Below are 21,648 nucleotides of genomic sequence, written 5' to 3'. Positions count from 1 at the left end.
TCCCTCGACTGATTGCCAAGATCAAGCAGGAGAGAGCATCGGTGATTCTGATAGCACCTGCGTGGCCACGCAGGACCTGGTATGCAGATCTAGTGGACATGTCATCCTTTCCACCATGGTCTCTGCCTCTGAAACAGGACCTTCTACTTCAGGGTCCTTTCAACCATCCAAATCTAATTTCTCTGAGGCTGACTGCCTGGAGATTGAACGCTTGATTTTATCAAAGCGTGGCTTCTCCGAGTCAGTTATTGATACCTTAAGACAGGCACGAAAGCCTGTCACCAGGAAAATTTACCATAAGGTATGGCGTAGATATCTTTATTGGTGTGAATCCAAGGGTTACTCATGGAGTAAGGTCAGGATTTCTAGGATATTATCTTTTCTCCAAGAAGGTTTGGAAAAAGGATTGTCAGCTAATTAAGCGTCTGGCAGATGTTCCAGACGTTCAGGCATTTTGTCAGGCTTTAGTTAGAATCAAGCCTGTGTTTAAACCTGTTGCTCCACCATGGAGCTTAAACTTTGTTCTTAAGGTTCTTCAAGGAGTTCCGTTTGAACCTCTTCATTCCATAGATCAAGCTTTTATCTTGGAAAGTTCTTTTTTTGGTAGCTATTTCCTCGGCTCGTAGAGTCTGAGCTATCTGCCTTACAATGTGATTCTCCTTATCTGATTTTTCATACGGATAAGGTAGTCCTGCGTACCAAACCTGGGTTCTTACATAAGGTGATATCTAACAAGAATATCAATCAAGAGATTGTTGTTCCATCCTTGTGTTACACAATCTGGACGTGGTCCGTGCTTTAAAGTTTTACTTACAAGCTACTAAAGATTTTCGTCAAACATCTGCTTTGTTTGTTGTCTACTCTGGACAGAGGAGAGGTCAAAAGGCTTCAGCAACCTCTTTTTCTTTTTGACTAAGAAGCTTAATCCGCTTAGCCTATGAGACTGCTGGACAGCAGCCTCCTGAAAGGATTACAGCTCATTCCACTAGAGCCGTGGCTTCCACTTGGGCCTTTAAAAATGAGGCTTCTTTTGATCAGATTTGCAAGGCGAAGACTTGGTCTTCGCTTCATATTTTTCAAAATTTTAAAAATTTGATACTTTTGCTTCTTCAGAGGCTGTATTTGGGAGAGAGGTTTTACGGGCAGTGGTTCCTTCCATTTAAGTTCCTGCCTTGTCCCTCCCTTCATCCGTGTACTTTAGCTTTGGTATTGGTATCCCACAAGTAATGGATGATCCGTGGACTGGATACACCTTACAAGAGAAAACACAATTTATGCTTACCTGATAAATTTATTTCTCTTGTGGTGTATCCAGTCCACGGCCCGCCCTGTCATTTTAAGGCAGGTAATTTTTAAATTTAAACTACAGTAACCACTGCACCCTATGGTTCCTCCTTTCTCGGCTTGTTTTCGGTCGAATGACTGGCTATGACAGTTAGGGGAGGAGCTATATTACAGCTCAGCTGTGGGTGTCCTCTTGCAACTTCCTGTTGGGAATGAGAATATCCCACAAGTAATGGATGATCCGTGGACTGGATACACCACAAGAGAAATAAATTTATCAGGTAAGCATAAATTGTGTTTTTATAAATTTCTCTAACTGACCACAACTGAGGAGATGAGATCTATCACTAAACTGAAAAGCAATAAAAATTTTGAAAAATATGAACATTTTAAAACATTTATTTTGCATGCAGATCTTTTAAAACTTTTGTGAATAAATACTACAGTATGTGAAAACAATGGCTTTTGGTGACAAGTCTTCATAGTGAGTGCTGTTTAGGTAACTGAGCTAGGATATAGAAATTCAGTTAAGTAAAATTGCGTTTTTCTATTTCTTCCCCTGCCATCACAATTAGTTAGGCACAGTAAAATAACTGTGACAAGGAAATTGATCTTGTTCACTTCTTACACATTGGCACATACCTGTAGTTAAATGGTTTTAAAATTTATTGATTTACCATTTATATAAAATTTTCTTCAAAATTGTGTACTGTGCTAATCAGATTTTCAAACATGCTCTGCTTTCCAAATTAGTGGACGCGTTTGTTAAATCTGTGGCCGTTTACTAACATGATAGGTGGAAGCTTGAGGGGAAAGGTGCGTGGCAGACAGAATTCTTGCGTATTTCTATTACTTTCTATCGACCTAAAATTGTATCATTTTAAGATTGATTTCTAATCTCTCTAGGGGGGCGCCAGAGCTCTTTAGGGGAGACGCCAGAGCAGGAGTGTGTGTGTGTTTTTTTTTTTTTTTTTTAAATGTATAATATTTCTTTGGTTCCTGCTTCCTGAACGAGCAGCGCTTTGAGGAGAGTGTGCGCAACTTCCTGCCGTGCAGTGAAGATCATCGTGTTCCCGTAAGTACAAATGGCCAGAGGGGAGGACGGTGCGTTGCTGAGTGTGAAGGAAGGACATCCTGCCAGGAAAAAACTTGCAGCTGTGCTATAACAGTGCTGAATCCTCTGGCCAATCTATTATAGCACAGCTGCAGGTATAACTTTTTGCTGGCAGGATGCTTGTGATAACTTTAATTTTATTTTACTGCAGGGTTACCTTACAAAAGGCAGGGAAGTGGAGTGGGGACTGGCTGAGTAATCTTCTCTGAGGATGTGTACTGTCTCAGCAAAGATTGCTAAAATGTTGTTGTATTGGAAAGTTAAGTTTAGTGAGGGCTTTTTGGACCCTCTAGGCTATTAGTGCAGCTCTGTGTCAGGGTGCCAGGAATCAGACTGAGACAAGAAGTGCAAAAATAATCACACCTTTATTAATAACAAAAATAATAAAAAGTCAACAAGTCAAATAACAAGCCAGGAGTCAAAACCAGAGCTGGTAGTCAGAAGAAGCCGAGTCAGGAGCCAAAGCGAGTAGTCAGACAAGCTGGAATCAGGAACAAGGAGAACAGCAAAGTCAGGAACAAGCCAGGGATTAGGAACCAGAAGAGACGTCAGACTAGCCAGGTAATACACAGGAACTCACAAACAGGCAACACAAGGGCAAAGCATACTGAACAGAGGCCCTTTAAATAATAAGTGATGACATCACAATTCTGAGACTGCAACCTGTCTCACACGGATGATGTACAACAGTCTGGCCATAAGAGGGCGTACAGGAAATGAGCAGCATCACACACTCTGAACCAGATTCAGCAAGAAAGGTGAGTAAAATGGCTGCCAGCAGCACATGGCAAACAAAACAGGGAAAAAACCCTGACAGTACCCTTCCCTCAACGACCCGGGAGGACCAAAGGCTTAATGGGGAAATGGGCATGGAAGGTATGGAGGAGGGTGGGAGCATGAACATCAGAGGAGGGAACCCATGAACGCTCCTCCGGACCGTAACCCCTCCAGTGAACCAAATACTGTACGCGACCCCTGGACATACGAGAGTCAATAATGCTGCTGACCTCATATTCTTCGTGATTGTAAACAAAGATAGGACGGGGACGAGGCAACACAGTGGTAAACTGATTACAAACCAATGGTTTCAAGAGGGAGACATGAAAAACATTGGAGATGCGCATTGCAGGAGGAAGGTCAAGCGCGTAGGCCACAGGATTGACTCGGAGTATCCGAAAAGGACCAACATAACGGGGAGCCAGTTTATTGAAAGGCACACAAAGGTTCAAGTTGCGGGAGGACAGCCAAACCCTCTCACCAACCTGGTAGGAAGGCGCAGGCAGACGCCTACGATCAACCTGGAACTTTTGGCGCTGCATAGAACGATGAAGGCAATCCTGAATCTGTACCCACGTGGAACGGAGTTGCTGGAGATGCTCCTCCAAAGCCAGAATTCCCTGAGACATGAATGAATCAGGCAACAAGGATGGTTGAAACCCATAATTCGCCATGAACGGGAATAACTGGGAGGAAGCATTAATAGCACTATTACGAGCGAACTCTGCCCAAGGTAACAGTTCAGACCAATTATTGTGGTGATTTGAGACATAGAAACGGAGGAACTGTCCTAGAGTTTGATTAGACCGTTCCACAGCCCCATTGGATTGGGGTTGATATGCTGAGGAGAAGGAAAGCTAGATCCCCATTTGAGCACAAAAGGAACGCCAGAATTGTCGAGTGACAGAACAAATCATTTGGTTCTTGCCCGGGTGACCTGCGGCTTTAGGATATTGGTAAGTGTGCAATAGTTTAGTTCGAAGATTCTCAGGTACAAAGCACTTACCACTAGGTTTCTCAGGAGGTGCATTGGTTTGTGCAGCCAGGATCTCCTCCCCTAAGGGAGAAGTCAAATTGGTACGTATGGTGGCCAAAATATGGTCAGGAGGCATAACTGGAATAGGTATAGACTCATCCTTGGACAGAGGTGAAAATTGATGAGAGAGGGTATCAGCCCTAACATTCTTACTACCATGCAGGTAGGAGACCACATAATAAAACCGAGACAAAAATAGCACCCATCTGGCCTGTTGGGGCAACAAATACTTTGATTCGGATAGATAAGTCAAATTCTTGTGGTCAGTAAGAATGAGCACTGGTACGCTAGTACCCTCGAGAAGGTGCCTCCATTCCTTGAGTGCCAAAATTATGGCCAGTAATTCCCTGTTGACAATTTCATAATTGTACTCCGCCAGAGACAATTTCTTAGAGAAGAAACCGCACGGATGCAAGGAACAGTCCGGCGTAGGACGTTGAGAAAAGATGGCACCTACTCCAGTCTCAGATGCATCAACCTCAAGAACAAAAGGCAGGACAGGGTTAGGATGAGCCAGAACTGGAGCGGCAGCAAAGGCAGTCTTAAGACTCTTAAAAGCCTTATTGGCAGTAGGTGACCAATAGAGTGGATCATTCTCCTTACGGGTCATGTCAGTGATAGGTTTGGCCAAGGAAGAAAAGTTTTTAATAAACTTCCTATAGTACTTGGCTAGGCCACTGCAGGACTGCAGGCAACTTGTCAGGATCCATGGAGAACCCTGCAAACGGAGATTACATAACCTAGAAAGGTTACTTGAGTCTGATGGAACTCACATTTTTTGAGTTTACAAAACAGGCCATTCTCACGTAGTCTCTGAAGTACCCGTGTAACATCAGAACGATGAGCCTTAAGAGTGGGTGAGTGTATGAGGATATCATCTAAGTACACCACAACACACTGTTGCAACATATCTCGTAGAACATTATTAATAAATTCCTGGAAAACAGCTGGAGCATTTCATAGGCCAAAGGGCATTACAAGATACTCATAATGCCCACTCCTGGTGTTAAATGCTGTTTTCCATTCGTGGCCCTCTTTAATCCTAACAAAATTGTATGCTCCTCTCAAATCAAGTTTAGAAAAGACTGTAGCTCCCTTGAGGCGGTCAAAGACTTACGTAATGAGCGGAATAGGGTAAGCATTCTTAATGGTAAGACGATTAAGACCCCTATAATCGATGCATGGTCTTAACTCGCCACCCTTTTTCTTCACAAAGAAGAAGCCAGCCCCTGCAGGAGAGCAGGATGATCCCCCGTGACAGAGCATCGGCAACATACTCCTCCATAGCACAATTCTCTGCAACCGAGAGAGGGTAAACCCGGCCCTGAGGAGGAATGGCTCCGGGTTGCAGGTCTATGGCACAATCGTAAGACCGGTGAGTAGGCAACATACCGGCACGCACCTTGTCAAAAACGTCTTTGAACTCTTGGTACTCCTCAGACAATTGAGATACCGAAGAAGTGCACAGGACTTTGACTGGTTTCCGAAGACAAGTGGAAATACATCGCAGAGACCACGACAAAATTTCGGACCTTCACCAGTCGAGACTGGGATTGTGCTTTTGGAGCCAGGGATAACCCAGAACAACTGGAAAATGCGGATTTAATCACCTGGAACTGGAGGGTTTTAAAATGGAGAGCACCAACAGCCATGGATAACGGAGTGGTTTTGTGAGTAACGAGTGCAGGCTGAAGAGGCCTGCCATCAATGGCCTCAATAGCAAGCTGAACGGACCGAGGCAATACAGGAATGGGGTGCTGTGATACAAAAGCACTGTCAATAAAATAGCCCACAGCACCGGAGTCAACAAAAGCCTGGGTGACTATGGAGGAGTCCACCCAGGAAAGGACAACCATGACCAAAGGTTTCTCCTTTAGCGGTTCCGGGGACGAACCCAAGGTCTGCCCCCAAAACTTTAAAGGTGGCCCTGTAACCCCTCCCTCCTCCTAAAGGCCCTCTCCGCCGCGGAGAGACGTGTAAATCCCAACTGCATCGGCACAGCAATACCTGGTGACTCGGAACCAGGAGACATGGGAGGAGAAGGAGGCATGGGTGGGAATGACAACGTAGGAGAAAACGGTACAGGAGGCTTCCGCAAGCACTCCTTGAAAGAGGGCCTCTCTCTGAGTCTGATGTCATTTAGGATTAAAAAAGACACCAAAGCCTCGAGATCCTCTAGTAAATCTCTGGCAGCAACTTAATCTTTAATCACATCAGAAAGCCCATGAAAGAAGGCGGCAACAAGGGCTTCATTGTTCCAACCAACCTCTGCGGCAAGCGTACGGAACTCAATGGCATACTGAGCAATAGATCTCGTATCTTGCTGAATGGACGAATCGTATGACAGCAGAGGAGGAGCGAGCCGGAACATCAAATATCCTTCGAAAGGAGGCCACAAATTCAGGGTAATTAGATATCACAGGTTTATTAGTCTCCCACAAGGGATTAGCCCAGGCAAGGGCTGTGTCAGAGAGTAAAGAGATGAGAAATCCCACCTTAGCTCTGTCACAGGGAAACGCCTGAGGTAACATCTCAAAGTAAATCCCCACTTTGTTCAAAAACCCTCTGCACTGATTAGGATTACCTCCATAACGCTGAAGTAGAGGTGCAGAACCAGGAATGTTCCTGGTAAGACTAGGTACAGCAGTGGATACAGGAGCAGCCATAACTTTTGGGACACTCTGGTCCAAATGTGCAGTTCGAGTCAGCAGGGTTTTCTAGGGCTAGTGCAAATTGATCCAAGTGGTAATCCTGTTCATCAATGATTGTAGGTAAAGGTGGATTATTAGCACCATCCGGATTCATTGCCCTTGCGTAATGTCAGGAATCAGACTGAGACAAGAAGTGCAAAAATAATCACACCTTTATTAATAACAAAAATAATATAAAGTCTACAAGTCAAATAACAAGCCAGGAGTCAAAACCAGAACTGGTAGTCAGACGAGTCGAGTCAGGAGCCAAAACGAGTAGTCAGACGAGCCGGAATTAGGAACAAGGAGAACAGCAAAGTCAGGAACAAGCCAGGGATCAGGAACCAGAAGAGACGTCAGACTAGCCAGGTAATACACAGGAACTCACAAACAGGCAACGCAAGGGCAAAGCACACTGAACAGAGGCCCTTTAAATAATAAGTGATGACATCACAATTCTGAGACTGCAACCTGTCTCACACGGATGATGTACAACAGTCTGGCCATAAGAGGGCGTGCAGGAAATGAGCAGCATCACACACTCTGAACCAGATTCAGCAAGAAAGGTGAGTAAAATGGCTGCCAGCAGCACATGGCAAACAAAGCAGGTAATAAACCCTGACACTCTGTAAATAATACTGGGTGACTTCAACTGTTTTAGTGATAGGGACCCAGCACACAAATTTCCAACAAATAACCCTTACATATGGCAACTAAATTACTGAAACATACACTCTTGTAAATACAAAAAAATAGAGACCCTTATCTTATTTGATATTTAACCTCTTAAGGACATATGACGGAATTATTCCGTCATAAAACAATTGAGCAAACTGAAAGCTGTGTCCTTAAAGGGTTAAGGTCCTGGTGAGCGTGATTTGCAATGGGATCAGCAGCCAGCAAAGCACAACATTCATGCTGCTTAAAGGGATAGAAATGTTAAAATAAAAACTTTTAAACACTGCTGTATTGTATATGCATAGCTATGCTTGCCTAGTGATAAAAATTAAACTTGAAATAATTTTTGTGTGTATGATATTTCTTCAAATTATAATAATTTTGCATTTTAAGTAAATAAACTACAAGCATTTCAATGAGCACTCTTTCAGAAATGTTATAACATCAATAGGGGGGGCTCATCTTGAAATTTTTGCCAAAGGGGAGAGCCACTGTGTAAGACTTTGAAAACCACTGCTCTAGATCCATCTACCTTTACTTGAACTCTATATTTGACCTTAAATAAAAATTAGATTATTATAGTAAATAATTTAACTAAATCTTTGGTAAATCTGCTGCTGATTTTTTTTTTTAGAATAAAAGTGTTTCTTCTGAAGATAAAACACATAAACCCATGACAATAGTTTTAAATTACTTTTTTGGGGGAGTTTCAATTTTAAAGATATTCCAATTTATTAGAAAACTCTGCAATAAGCTACTCTTTAACTGTTTTTTTAATTTTTTTTATTTACGCATTCATGCTGTATTTAACACACCCTATACCATGCATGGGGATAATTCAATCACAATATTGCAATTCAACAGAATTGGAATACCATTTCTCTTGTTAAGTGTATTCAGTCCACAGGTCATCAATTACTTATGGGATATATTCCCTTCCCAACAGGAAGTTGCAAGAGGATCACCCAAGCAGAGCTGCTATATAGCTCCTCCCCTCACATGTCATATCCAGTCATTCTCTTGCAACTCAACTAGATAGGACGTTGTGAGAGGTCTGTGGTGTTTTTTATACTTAGTTTATTTCTTCAATCAAAAGTTTATTTTAAATGGCACCGGAGAGTGCTGTTTGTTCTCAGGCAGTATTTGGAAGAAGAATCTGCCTGCGTTTTCTATGATCTTAGCAGAAGTAACTAAGATCCACTGGCTGTTCTCGCACATTCTGAGGAGTGGGGTAACTTTCAGAAAGGGAATAGCGTGTGGGGAATCCTGCAAACAAGGTATGTGCAGTAAATTATTTTTCTAAGGAATGGAATTGACTAAGAAAATACTGCTGATACCGATGTAATGTAAGTACAGCCTTAAATGCAGTAGCGACTGGTATCAGGCTGATGAATGTATGTACAATAAGTAATTTTCTAAGGAATGGAATTTGACTAAGAAAATACTGTTAATCCTGAAGTAATGTATGAGCCTTAACTGCAGTAGAAGCGACTGGTAGCAGGCTTATTAATAACACTATCTAACTTTTAAAAGTGCATGTTTAAAATGTTTACTGGCATGTTATTCGTTTTTTGTGAGGTACTTTGGTGATAAATTTTTTGGGGCATGATTTTCCACATGGCTGTCGTTTATTTCTACATAGAAACGGTTAACTGAGGTTTCCCACTGTTGTAATATGAGTGGGAGGGGCCTATTTTAGAGCTTTTTTGCGCAGTAAAAATTCAGTTTCAGTCTTCCTGCTTCTTCCTCCTTGATCCAGGACGTCTCTAGAGAGCTCAGGGGTCTTCAAAATTCATTTTGAGGGAGGTAATCAGTCACAGCAGACCTGTGACAGTGTGTTTGACTGTGATAAAAACGTTAATTGTTAAATTGATTATCCGTTTTTGGGTATTAAGGGGTTAATCATCCATTTGCTAGTGGGTGCAATGCTTTGCTAACTTAATACATTTACTGTGAAAATTTGGTTGCTATAACTGATTTGGTTCATTGTTATTTCAACTGTGACGATTTTTTGTGCTTCTTAAAGGCGCAGTAGCGTTTTTTATATTGCTTGTAAATTTACTTGAAAGGATTTTCCAAGCTTGCTAGTCTCATTGCGAATCTGTTTAAACATGTCTGACACAGAGGAATCTGTTTGTTCACTATGTTTGAAGGCCAATGTGGAGCCCCACAGAAATATGTGTACTAAATGTATTGATGTCACTTTGAATAAAAGTCAATTTATATCTGTAAAGAAATTATCACCAGACAACGAGGGGGAAGTTATGCCGACTAACTCTCCTCACGTGTCAGTACCTTCGCCTCCCGCTCAGGAGGCGCGTGATATTGTGGCGCCAAGTACATCAGAGAGGCCCATACAAATCACTTAGCAAGACATGGCTGCTGTTATGACAGAGGTATTAGCTAAATTGCCTGAATTAAGAGGCAAGCGCGATAGCTCTGGGTTAAGGACAGAGCGCGCTGATGATGTGAGAGCCATGTCTGATACTGCGTCACAATTTGCAGAACATGAGGACGGAGAGCTTCATTCTGTGGGTGATGGATCTGATCCAGGGAGACCGGATTCAGAGATTTCTAATTTTAAATTTAAGCTTGAGAACCTCCGTGTATTGCTAGGGGAGGTATTAGCGGCTCTGAATGATTGTAACACGGTTGCAATTCCAGAGAAAATATGTAGGTTGGATAGATACTTTGCGGTACCGGTGTGTACTGACGTTTTTCCTATACCTAAAAGGCTTACAGAAATTATTAGCAAGGAGTGGGATAGACCCGGTGTGCCCTTTTCCCCTCCTCCGATATTTAGAAAAATGTTCCCAATAGACGCCACCACACGAGACTTATGGCAGACGGTCCCTAAGGTGGAGGGAGCAGTTTCTACTTTAGCTAAACGTACCACTATCCCGGTGGAGGATAGTTGTGCTTTTTCGGATCCAATGGATAAAAAATTAGAAGGTTACCTTAAGAAAATGTTTGTTCAACAAGGTTTTATCTTACAGCCCCTTGCATGCATTGCGCCTGTCACTGCTGCTGCGGCATTCTGGTTTGAGTCTCTGGAAGAGGCCATTCGCACAGCTCCATTGGATGAGATTATGGCCAAGCTTAAAGCACTTAAGCTAGCTAATGCATTTGTTTCTGATGCCGTTGTACATTTAACCAAACTAACGGCTAAGAACTCCGGATTCGCCATCCAGGCGCGCAGAGCGCTATGGCTTAAATCCTGGTCAGCTGACGTGACTTCTAAATCTAAATTGCTTAATATTCCTTTCAAAGGGCAGACCTTATTCGGGCCCGGCTTGAAAGAAATTATTGCTGACATTACTGGAGGTAAGGGTCATACTCTTCCTCAGGACAGGGCCAAATCAAAGGCCAAACAGTCTAATTTTCGTGCCTTTCGTAACTTCAAGGCAGGAGCAGCATCAACTTCCTCCGCTCCAAAACAGGAAGGACCTGTTGCTCGTTACAGACAGGGCTGGAAAGCTAACCAGCCCTGGAACAAGGGCAAGCAGGCCAGAAAGCCTACTTCTGCCCCTAAGACAGCATGAAGAGAGGGACCCCTATCCGGAAACGGATCTAGTGGGGGGCAGACTATCTCTCTTCGCCCAGGCTTGGGCAAGAGATGTCCAGGATCCCTGGGCATTGGAGATCATATCTCAGGGATATCTTCTGGACTTCAAAGCTTCTCCTCCACAAGGGAGATTTCATCTTTCAAGGTTATCAGCAAACCAAATAAAGAAAGAGGCATTTCTACGCTGTGTGCAAGACCTCTTAGTAATGGGGGTGATCCACAAAGTTCCGCGGACGGAACAAGGGCAAGGGTTTTACTCAAATCTGTTTGTGGTTCCCAAGAAAGAGGGAACCTTCAGACCAATCTTGGACCTAAAAATCTTAAACAAATTCCTAAGAGTTCCATCATTCAAAATGGAAACTATTCGAACCATCCTACCCATGATCCAAGAGGGTCAATACATGACCACAGTAGACTTAAAGGATGCCTACCTTCATATACCGATTCACAAAGATCATTATCGGTACCTAAGATTTGCCTTTCTAGACAGGCATTACCAGTTTGTAGCTCTTCCCTTCGGGTTGGCTACGGCCCCGAGAATCTGGGCTCACTTCTGGCGGTTCTAAGACCGCGAGGCATAGCGGTGGCTCCGTATCTAGACTACATCCTGATACAGGCGTCAAGCTTTCAAATGGCCAAGTCTCATACAGAGATAGTTCTGTCATTTCTGAGGTCGCATGGGTGGAAAGTGAACGTGGAAAAGAGTTCTCTATCACCACTCACAAGAGTCTCCTTTCTAGGGACTCTTATAGATTCTGTAGAGATGAAAATTTACCTGACGGAGTCCAGGTTATCAAAACTTCTAAATGCTTGCCGTGTCCTTCATTCCATTCCACGCCCGTCAGTGGCTCAGTGCATGGAAGTAATCGGCTTAATGGTAGCGGCAATGGACATAGTGCCATTTGCGCGCCTGCATCTCAGACCGCTGCAATTATGCATGCTAAGTCAGTGGAATGGGGATTACTCAGATTTGTCCCCTCTGCTAAATCTGGACCAAGAGACCAGAGATTCTCTTCTCTGGTGGCTTTCTCGGGTCCATCTGTCCAAGGGTATGACCTTTCGCAGGCCAGATTGGACGATTGTAACAACAGATGCCAGCCTTCTAGGTTGGGGCGCAGTCTGGAACTCCCTGAAGGCTCAGGGATTATGGACTCAGGAGGAGAAACTCCTCCCAATAAATATTCTGGAGTTGAGAGCAATATTCAATGCTCTTCTAGCTTGGCCTCAGTTAGCAACACTGAGGTTCATCAGATTTCAGTCGGACAACATCACGACTGTGGCTTACATCAACCATCAAGGGGGAACCAGGAGTTCCCTAGCGATGTTGGAAGTCTCAAAGATAATTCGCTGGGCAGAGTCTCACTCTTGCCACCTGTCAGCGATCTACATCCCAGGCGTGGAGAACTGGGAGGCGGATTTTCTAAGTCGCCAGACTTTTCATCCGGGAGAGTGGGAACTTCATCCGGAGGTCTTCGTTCAACTGATTCAGCGTTGGGGCAAACCAGATCTGGATCTCATGGCGTCTCGCCAGAACGCCAATCTTCCTTGTTACGGATCCAGGTCCAGGGACCCGGGAGCGGCGCTGATAGATGTTCTGACAGCCCCTTGGGTCTTAAACATGGCTTATGTGTTTCCACCATTTCCGATGCTACCTCGACTGATTGCCAAGATCAAACAGGAGAGAGCATCAGTGATTCTGATAGCGCCTGCGTGGCCAGGTGACCTGGTATGCAGACCTAGTGGACATGTCGTTCTGTCCACCATGGTTTCTACCTCTGAGGCAGGACCTTCTAATACAAGGTCCTTTCAAACATCCAAATCTAATTTCTCTGAGGCTGACTGCATGGAGATTGAACGCTTGATTCTATCAAAGCGTGGCTTCTCGGAGTCAGTTATTGATACCTTAATAAAGGCACGGAAGCCTGTTACCAGAAAAATGTACCATAAGATATGGCGTAAATATTTATATTGGTGCGAATCCAAGGGTTACTCATGGAGTAGGGTTAGGATTCCTAGGATATTGTCCTTTCTACAAGAGGGTTTAGAAAAGGGCTTATCTGCTAGTTCGTTAAAGGGACAGATTTCTGCTCTGTCTATTCTCTTACACAAACGTCTGGCAGAAGTTCCAGACGTCCAGGCTTTTTGTCAGGCTTTGGCTAGGATTAAGCCTGTGTTTAAGACTGTTGCTCCTCCGTGGAGCTTAAACCTGGTTCTTAAAGTTCTTCAAGGGGTTCCGTTTGAACCCCTTCATTCCATTGATATTAAGCTCTTATCTTGGAAAGTTCTGTTTTTGATGGCTATTTCCTCGGCTCGAAGAGTCTCTGAGTTATCGGCCTTACATTGTGATTCTCCTTATCTGATATTCCATTCAGAAAAGGTAGTTCTGCGTACTAAACCTGGGTTTTTACCTAAGGTAGTTTCTAACAGGAATATCAATCAGGAGATTGTTGTTCCACCGTTATGTCCTAATCCTTCTTCAAAGAAGGAACAACTTTTGCATAATCTGGACGTAGTCCGTGCCCTGAAGTTCTATTTACAGGCAACTAAATATTTTCGTCAAACTTCTTCCCTGTTTGTCGTGTACTCTGGTCAGAAGAGAGGTCAAAAAGCTTCGGCAACCTCTCTCTCCTTTTTGCTTCATAGCATAATACGTTTAGCCTATGAGACTGCTGGACAGCAGCCCCCTGAAAGAATTACAGCTCATTCCACTAGAGCTGTGGCTTCCACCTGGGCCTTTAAGAATGAGGCCTCTGTTGAACCGATTTGCAAGGCTGCAACTTGGTCTTCACTTCACACTTTTTCAAAATTTTACAAATTTGACACTTTTGCTTCTTCGGAGGCTGTTTTTGGGAGAAAGGTTCTACAGGCAGTGGTTCCTTCCGTTTAAGTTCCTGCCTTGTCCCTCCCATCATCCGTGTACTTTGGCTTTGGTATTGGTATCCCATAAGTAATGGATGACCCGTGGACTGAATACACTTAACAAGAGAAAACATAATTTATGCTTACCTGATAAATTTATTTCTCTTGTAGTGTATTCAGTCCACGGCCCGCCCTGTCTTTTAAGGCAGATCTAAATTTTAATTAAAACTCCAGTCACCACTGCACCCTATGGTTTCTCCTTTCTTGTCTTGTTTCGGTCGAATGACTGGATATGACATGTGAGGGGAGGAGCTATATAGCAGCTCTGCTTGGGTGATCCTCTTGCAACTTCCTGTTGGGAAGGGAATATATCCCATAAGTAATGGATGACCCGTGGACTGAATACACTACAAGAGAAATAAATTTATCAGGTAAGCATAAATTATGGGGTTTTTTTACGAATGCCATTTCTTATCTCTCTGAATTTTTCCCATTGTCATTTTTGAACATTCATAACTCATGTTGCAGATATATAACAGATACAAACATTTAATGGAAGTTAAAACAATGCAAATATACATAGTGGATGAGGTTGAAAAAAGACAGAAGTACATACAGTTCAACCTATAAATATAAAATTAATTAATGTTTCCTAATACATAAGCCAAAGATACATAATGGAAGTATTATAGTTTTGAGTTTATTATAATTGTGAAATTGATGTCCATTGAGTTCAAACTATATAAATCTTAATATACTTACAAAATAGCTCTAGTTAAGCTTCAATTAATTCCATTAAGAAAAGGTGACCCATTTATCACAAGCAATTTCTATTATCCTAACTTGTGAAGGTATAATCTACATTTTATTAAAGACACAGAGACGACTATTTTGCATATCTTTCTTTTACTACTCATATGAAGCATATTGGAAAACACAGAAAAAATGGACCAATAAGATGAGTCATAGCTTCTATAAATTGTCCAATACGTTCCCCAACTTCCTCTTTCTTGGCTGACGCTGAAAAACAAAAAATTAAAAATAACAGATGAAAGTTCCAACATGAGCAGAAAAACCAACAGAAGAATCAAAATCCAGCTGGAAATTAAGAAACTTCTTTAAATCCCATGACAAAGAGATGAAGGAAGCAACCAGGATTATTTGATCCAGGAGAAGAGATTCCGCAGACTGTAATGATTTGATTGAAGTGAAGAATGAAGAGGAATAAAACCACCTTTAAGTAGATCTTCATAACTGGTTGGTAACTGAAAACCAAATAAATTATTAATATTGGGAGAATATAAGGGACAAAGGGTGGGAAAATACTTGTGTCTGTATCTTTTAATAAAATCTAGATTATACCTTCACAAGTTAGGATAATCGAACTTTTATTACAAGACCAGAGACGCATATTTTGCTAGTTTAAAGCAGCTAACAAAATAAATTATTAGCTGGATGATGAATGGGCTTGAAATAAAACTGTTTGAAAATAGAGTCTGAAGACCAATCAGCAGAAATTAAAATTTGTTGTAAAGGAGCAGCTTTTAGAAAATCTTTAGAAGCAGCTGAACCTCTAACAGAATGGGCAGAAAAAAAATGAAATATCAATACCAGCCTCTTTCATAACCCATTTCACCCAGTGTGAAAAAGAAGTATTAGTAACCGGAGCATGAGGAGGAAAAAAGGAGATAAAAAGTTGATTAGAAGAAGATCTTAAGAGAGAAGTTTTAGACTCATACATTTAACAACACAAAGAGAAGCTTCAGAAGGCAAGAAGCCTGGAGCCCAAGATTCTCGCATGAGAGTCTTAGCTCCTTCAGAAAGTCCTTCGAGAGGAGAGGAATCCCAGAAATTGACCAAGCGATGAGACGAAGGGAGTCTTGAAGAATGAGATTGTGAAAATCTCCTTCTGTATTGGTTAACAAATGTTGAAATGAGGGAGAAGAATAGGGAGTTTGAAGGACATTTCCAGAAGTGCAGGGTACCATGGTTGAGTCGGCCAAATGGGGGTTATTAAAAGAAGAGAAATTTTGTCTCTGCGAACCACTGAAATTGTTCTCAAAATCCTTGAGGAGGTCAGAGTTGGAGAAAAGCATTGATTGTCGCTGCTTCTGGTTCCGGTCTCCAACTAAAGCAGGGAAGAATTTGCAAATTCAGACGAGACGCAAAAAGATTGAGACTGAAGGGACCTCTGAGGTGGGTTAGAGAAAGGAAGACATCTCTGTCAAGACTTCAATTGCTGGAATCCACCATAAAACGAGAGCCCCAATCCGCTGCTGTGTTTGAAAGACCTGGCATATATTCTGCTTTCACAGAAATATCCCTGTCTAAACACAGATGAATTAACTCTTTGGTAATATTGGAAAGATCTCTGGACTTTGTACCCCCCAAGCGGTTTAGATGTCGAACTGCAGAGATATTGTCCATGCGAAGCAAAATGGTAACTGGAGAAGAATTCCTCAAAAAACTCTTGACAGCGAAAGAACCCACTAACAGTTCTAAACAATTTATATGGAACCATTTCTCCTTCAGAGACCACTTTCCTCCTGTGATGGAAGGACCGCAATGAGCACCCCTGCTGGCGTCTGATTCAATTACAAGGTCCGGAGAATTGCCGAAAATAGCTCTCCCGTTCCAAGCCTCCATATGAGAGAGCCACCAGGAGAGTTCCTCCTTGGCCTCTGGAGAAAGTTCTATTAAATGAGAATAAGAAAACCCTTTATGTAAATGGAAGATTATGAGACTTAATTCCTGATAGTGAAGGGGAGCAGGAAATATAGCCTGAATAGAGGATGAAAGTAACCCCACTATTCTGGCTATATTCCTGATAGGAGTGAATTGAGCTGAGAGAGTACGAGATATTTCTTTCTTGATATTTTTTATTTTGTCTGGAGGTAAACTGAGAATGGCTTTCAAAGTATCTATGGTGAAACCCAGAAAGACCAGAGACTAAGTAGGAATCAGGACAGATTTCTGTTTGTTTATTATGAAACCTAGATTCTCCAGAAGATGAATGGTAAGGGATAAATGATTTTGAAGATAAATTAAATTCTGGTTCATAATCAGAATTTCGTCTAGGTAAATAATTAGACAGACTCCTCTGAGTCTTAACCAGGCCATAACTGGTTTTAATAATTTCGTAAAAATCCAAGGAGCTGAAGAAAGACCAAAAGGAAGACAAGTAAAACTCCAAAATTGGTCTTTCCAGGAAAAAGTTAGAAATTTCCGATGATCCGGAGCTATAGGAACGGTCAGATTAGCATCTGTCAGATCTAAGCGAATTAACCAATCGTTTTCTCTGATGCAATTCCAAGATGAATTCCTTCCATCTTGAAATGATGATGGGAAACAAAAGCATTTACATCTCTTAAATTTATGACAGGGCGGAATTGACCGTTTTTCTTTTTTACAAGAAAAAGATTGCTGAGGAAGAGATCCTGAGAAAAATTGACATTTTGAATGGCTTGTTTTCGAAAAAGAGTCTAAAGAGGGGCACCACTCAGAAGATCTGGGGTGATGTAAATCATCTGCACAGAATCTGGGATTACCAAGGCAGTCAAAAATTTTTGAATTCTCTTTTTTAGAAGATTTTGATTTTTTAAGAGAGAGAGTCCGAGATAGCATCCCTTGAATTCCGATTGGCTGATAGGATTCTATCAGCCAATCAGAATTAAGGTAGGAAAAATCCTATTGGTTTATCCAATCAGCCGATAGGATTGAAGTTCAATCCTATTGGCTGATCCAATCAGCCAATAGGATTAAGCTTGCATTCTATTGGCTGTTCCAATCAGCCAATAGAATGCAATCTCAATCCTATTGGCTGATTGGATCAGCCAATAGGATTTTTCCTACCTTAGATCTGATTGGCTGATAGAATCCTATCAGCCAATCGGAATTTAAGGGACGCCACCTTGGATGACGTCATTTAAAGGAACCTTCATTCTTCGCTTGGACTTTGTTTAAAGAGGATGCTCCGTGTCGGCTGGATTGAAGATGGACCCGCTCCAGATGGATGAAGATAGAAGATGCCGCCTGGATGAAGACTTCTGCCCCTTGGAGGACCTCTTCTGCCCGGATCAGATGAAGACTTCTGCCCCTCTGGAGGTCCACTTGTGCCCGGCTGGGTGAAAACGGCTCAAGGTAGGGTGATCTTCAAGGGGGTAGTGTTAGGTTTTATTAAGGGGGGATTGGGTGGGTTTTAGAGTATAGGGTTGGGTGTGTGGGTGGTGGGTTTTAATGTTGGGGGGGGTATTGTATTTTTTTTACAGGTAAAAGAGCTGATTACTTTGGGGCAATGCCCAGCAAAAGGCCCTTTTAAGGGCTATTTGTAATTTAGTATAGGGTAGGGATTTTTATTATTTTGGGGGGCTTTTTTATTTTATTAGGAGTATTAGAGTAGGTGTAATTAGTTTAAAAAAATTGTAATTTCTTTTTTTATTTTCTGTAATTTAGTGTTTGTTGTTCTTTGTACTTTAGTTTATTTAATTTAATTGTATTTAATTGTAGGTAATTTAGTAAATTAATTTAATGATAGTGTAGTGTTAGGTGTAATTGTAACTTAGGTTAGGATTTATTTTACAGGTAAATTTGTCTTGATTTTAACTAGGTAGCTATTAAATAGTTAATAACTATTTAATAACTATTGTACCTAGGTAAAATAAATACAAAGTTGCCTGTAAAATAAATATAAACCCTAAGCTAGATACAAATATAACTATTAGTTATATTGTAGCTAGCTTAGGGTTTATTTTATAGGTAAGTATTTAGTTTTAAATAGGATTAATTTATTTAATTGTAGTAATTTTATTTTGTTTTATTTAAATTATATTGAAGTAAGGGGGGGTTAGACTTAGGTTTAGGGGTTAATAAATTTAATATAGTAGCGGCGACGTTGGGGGCAGCAGATTAGGGGTTAATAAATGTAGGTAGGTGTCGGCGATGTTAGGGATGGCAGATTAGGGGTTAATAAAATTTAACTAGTGTTTGCGAGGCAGGAGTGTGGCGGTTTAGGGGTTAATATATTTATTACAGTGGCGGCGATGTCGGGTCGGCAGATTAGGGGATAAATACTTTAAGTTTTTGCGATTTGGGGGTGGGCTCGGTTTAGAGGTTAATAGGTAGTTTATGGGTGTTAGTGTACTTTTTAGCACTTTAGTTAAGAGTTTTATGTTACGGCGTTAGCCCATAAAACTCTTAACTACTGACTTTTAAATGCGGTAGGAGTCTTGACAGGAGAGGGTCTACCGCTCACTTCTTCCAAGACTCGTAATACCAGCGTTAGGCAAATCCCATTAAAAAGATAGGATACGCAATTGACGTAAGGGGATTTGCGGTAAGGTCGAGTCGCGGAAGAAAAGTGAGCGGTACACCTGTACCTGCCAGACTCGTACTTTACGGCTAACGCAAGACTCGTAATCTAGCCGTTAGGTTTTTTCATAGTTAAAGTCTCAGTATTTTTTGATCCCATATGTAACCCCTTGGTATTAGGGGGAGGTTTTGCTGATGTTTTCTTACTTTACCGCCAGGAATTGAAGTGTCAGCAAGAGTCTGACGAGACTTTGAAAGTAATTTTTTACTAGCCAAAACAGAACAAGGCCTTTAACTTTTAAAAATAGTTTTAGGATTAGGCTGTTGAGATAGGAGAATTGACATCATTTTGCCCATAGAATTATCAATCGTCATTTGCACAGACTGTGCAGTTAAGGGTTCATTTGACTCAGTAGCTTGAGACATATTTATGAAAAAATAAATAAAATTAAAGAAAAACATATAAGAACTTCAATTACAATAGAGATCTTAAATAAACAACAGTTAAAATACAAATGAATTTTCCTTCAGACCGTTTCTTTTTATAAAAAAGTCTGCAAGCAAATAGATAATATATAGTTTTGCCTCCACCTAGTGGTTATATAACACAAATATAACAGGGGTTATGAAGAAATAAAGTATACTAAAAGTATCCGGACACGGAGAAGAGGAGTAAACAGGCGTTATGTAAAGAATTAAAAATTTTGACAACGTCAGAGGGCGGGAAAAGGATGTGGGAAGAACAGAGAGAAGAATGTGATGTCACAAGATGGCAGGCAGCCGCTCGAGACGGACCCAGCTGCCAGAAGGAAAGTAAAAGGGAAAGGGAGGGGGAGAAGGTCAAAAATACTAAATTACACACAGACCCAGATGGGTAGTGTGGCGGTAGATACCATAAACAAGAGAAACATAATAGCAACCAAAAAATAAAAAGGGGGAATTTATTATAAATAAAATAATAAAAAATAATAGAAAAACTGAAATAAACGGGAAGTAATGAATAAAGGTAGTAATTCAAAATTAATGACAAAAAAGGGAAAAAATACACAAGATATTAACAACACAAAAAATATATAAGAGCAGCAAAAGAAAGAGGAAGTTGGCGAACGTATTAGACAGTTTAAGGAAGCTATGACTCATCTTATTGGTCCATTTTTTCTGTGTTTTCCAAAGTATCCATTTCATTGGTTACTTATGTTAACTCTGTGTTTCCCTTATTGTTTTAATGTTGGATTAATTTACTTCTGTATCAATACTTTTAAATGCTGCATATGAGTAGTAAAAGAAAGATATATGAAAAATATGAGTCTCTGGTCTTGTAATAAAATTATATCCCTGAATTCTGTTTCTAGTCAGAAATGTATCTAAACCATTTTTAAATGTATCTATGGTATTGGCATTTACTACCTCCTTAGGTAATGAATTCCACAATTTTATTGCCCTTACAGTGAAAACTGTTTACCTTGAAGGAGATTAAATCTCTTTTCTTCCAGCCTTAAATTGTGATCTCTTGTTACAAACACTTTTCTTGGAATAAACGGAGCTTTTGGCTTCTCTGTATAAGTAATTATGTCCCCTCTCAAGCACCCTTTTTTTCTAGAGAAATTAGAAAATATAGAGATGTTGCTATTTAATATAGGAACTCTTCTTCACCTAAGACAATCTGTTCTCTAATGTAATAAAACACATCAGTATTGATCACAATCTTTTTGAAAATCTTATCAAATGATTTATCTACAAATGTCCACAAAGACATCAACAGTGATCATCTCCATCAATAGGAACATCGCTAAGGTTTATACAGGTGGCCCTCGATTTACAACGGTTCAATTTGCGCCGTTTCAGAATAACAACCTTTTTTTCCAGTTATGTGACTGCTATTGAAAAGCATTGAGAAGCAGTGCATTGATTAAAATAGCCAGTAGGTGGAGCTGTCCGCTTGTGTAGCAGCAAAGATATGCAATCCAAGCAAGCTAAAATTAATCAGTATAACTAGACCTGAGCTATCAATCTATCGAGACCTGAGCTATCCTTTCATAGGAAAAAGATCTTCCTGTCTATAAATCAGTCCAGATTGGAATGCATAAAAAATAATTGTTTGCAGAAAAATGCAAGTAAAGTCTGTGTTGTGTGATTATTTTATTAGGTTTATAATGCTGTTTAGCAAATGTTTTTGTTCATTTAACTTAGTTTAATTACATATTCTGTGTTGTGTGATTATTTTATTAGGCTTATAATGTTGTTTAGCATTTAAAGTCTTCATATCAAAGCTTTAAAAATAATGTATTAGGTGTTACTTATGACAATTTTGAGAGGGGCCTGGAATCTAACTCCCTCA

The 21,648-nt window shown here is 41.0% G+C and overlaps 1 protein-coding gene across 1 annotated transcript in view; it reads left to right on the top strand.

The window, feature by feature from the left end:
* Positions 1-21,648, top strand: part of CHST10 (carbohydrate sulfotransferase 10) — a 91,381-nt gene that overhangs the window by 67,978 nt on the left and 1,755 nt on the right. The gene's annotated exons all lie outside the window — the stretch shown is intronic.

The sequence above is a fragment of the Bombina bombina genome, chromosome 3, assembly GCF_027579735.1.
Source record: "Bombina bombina isolate aBomBom1 chromosome 3, aBomBom1.pri, whole genome shotgun sequence".
Lineage (NCBI taxonomy): Eukaryota > Metazoa > Chordata > Amphibia > Anura > Bombinatoridae > Bombina > Bombina bombina.
Note: the sequence above shows the minus strand (reverse complement) of the source record. Positions and strands in the feature narration are given on the sequence as shown.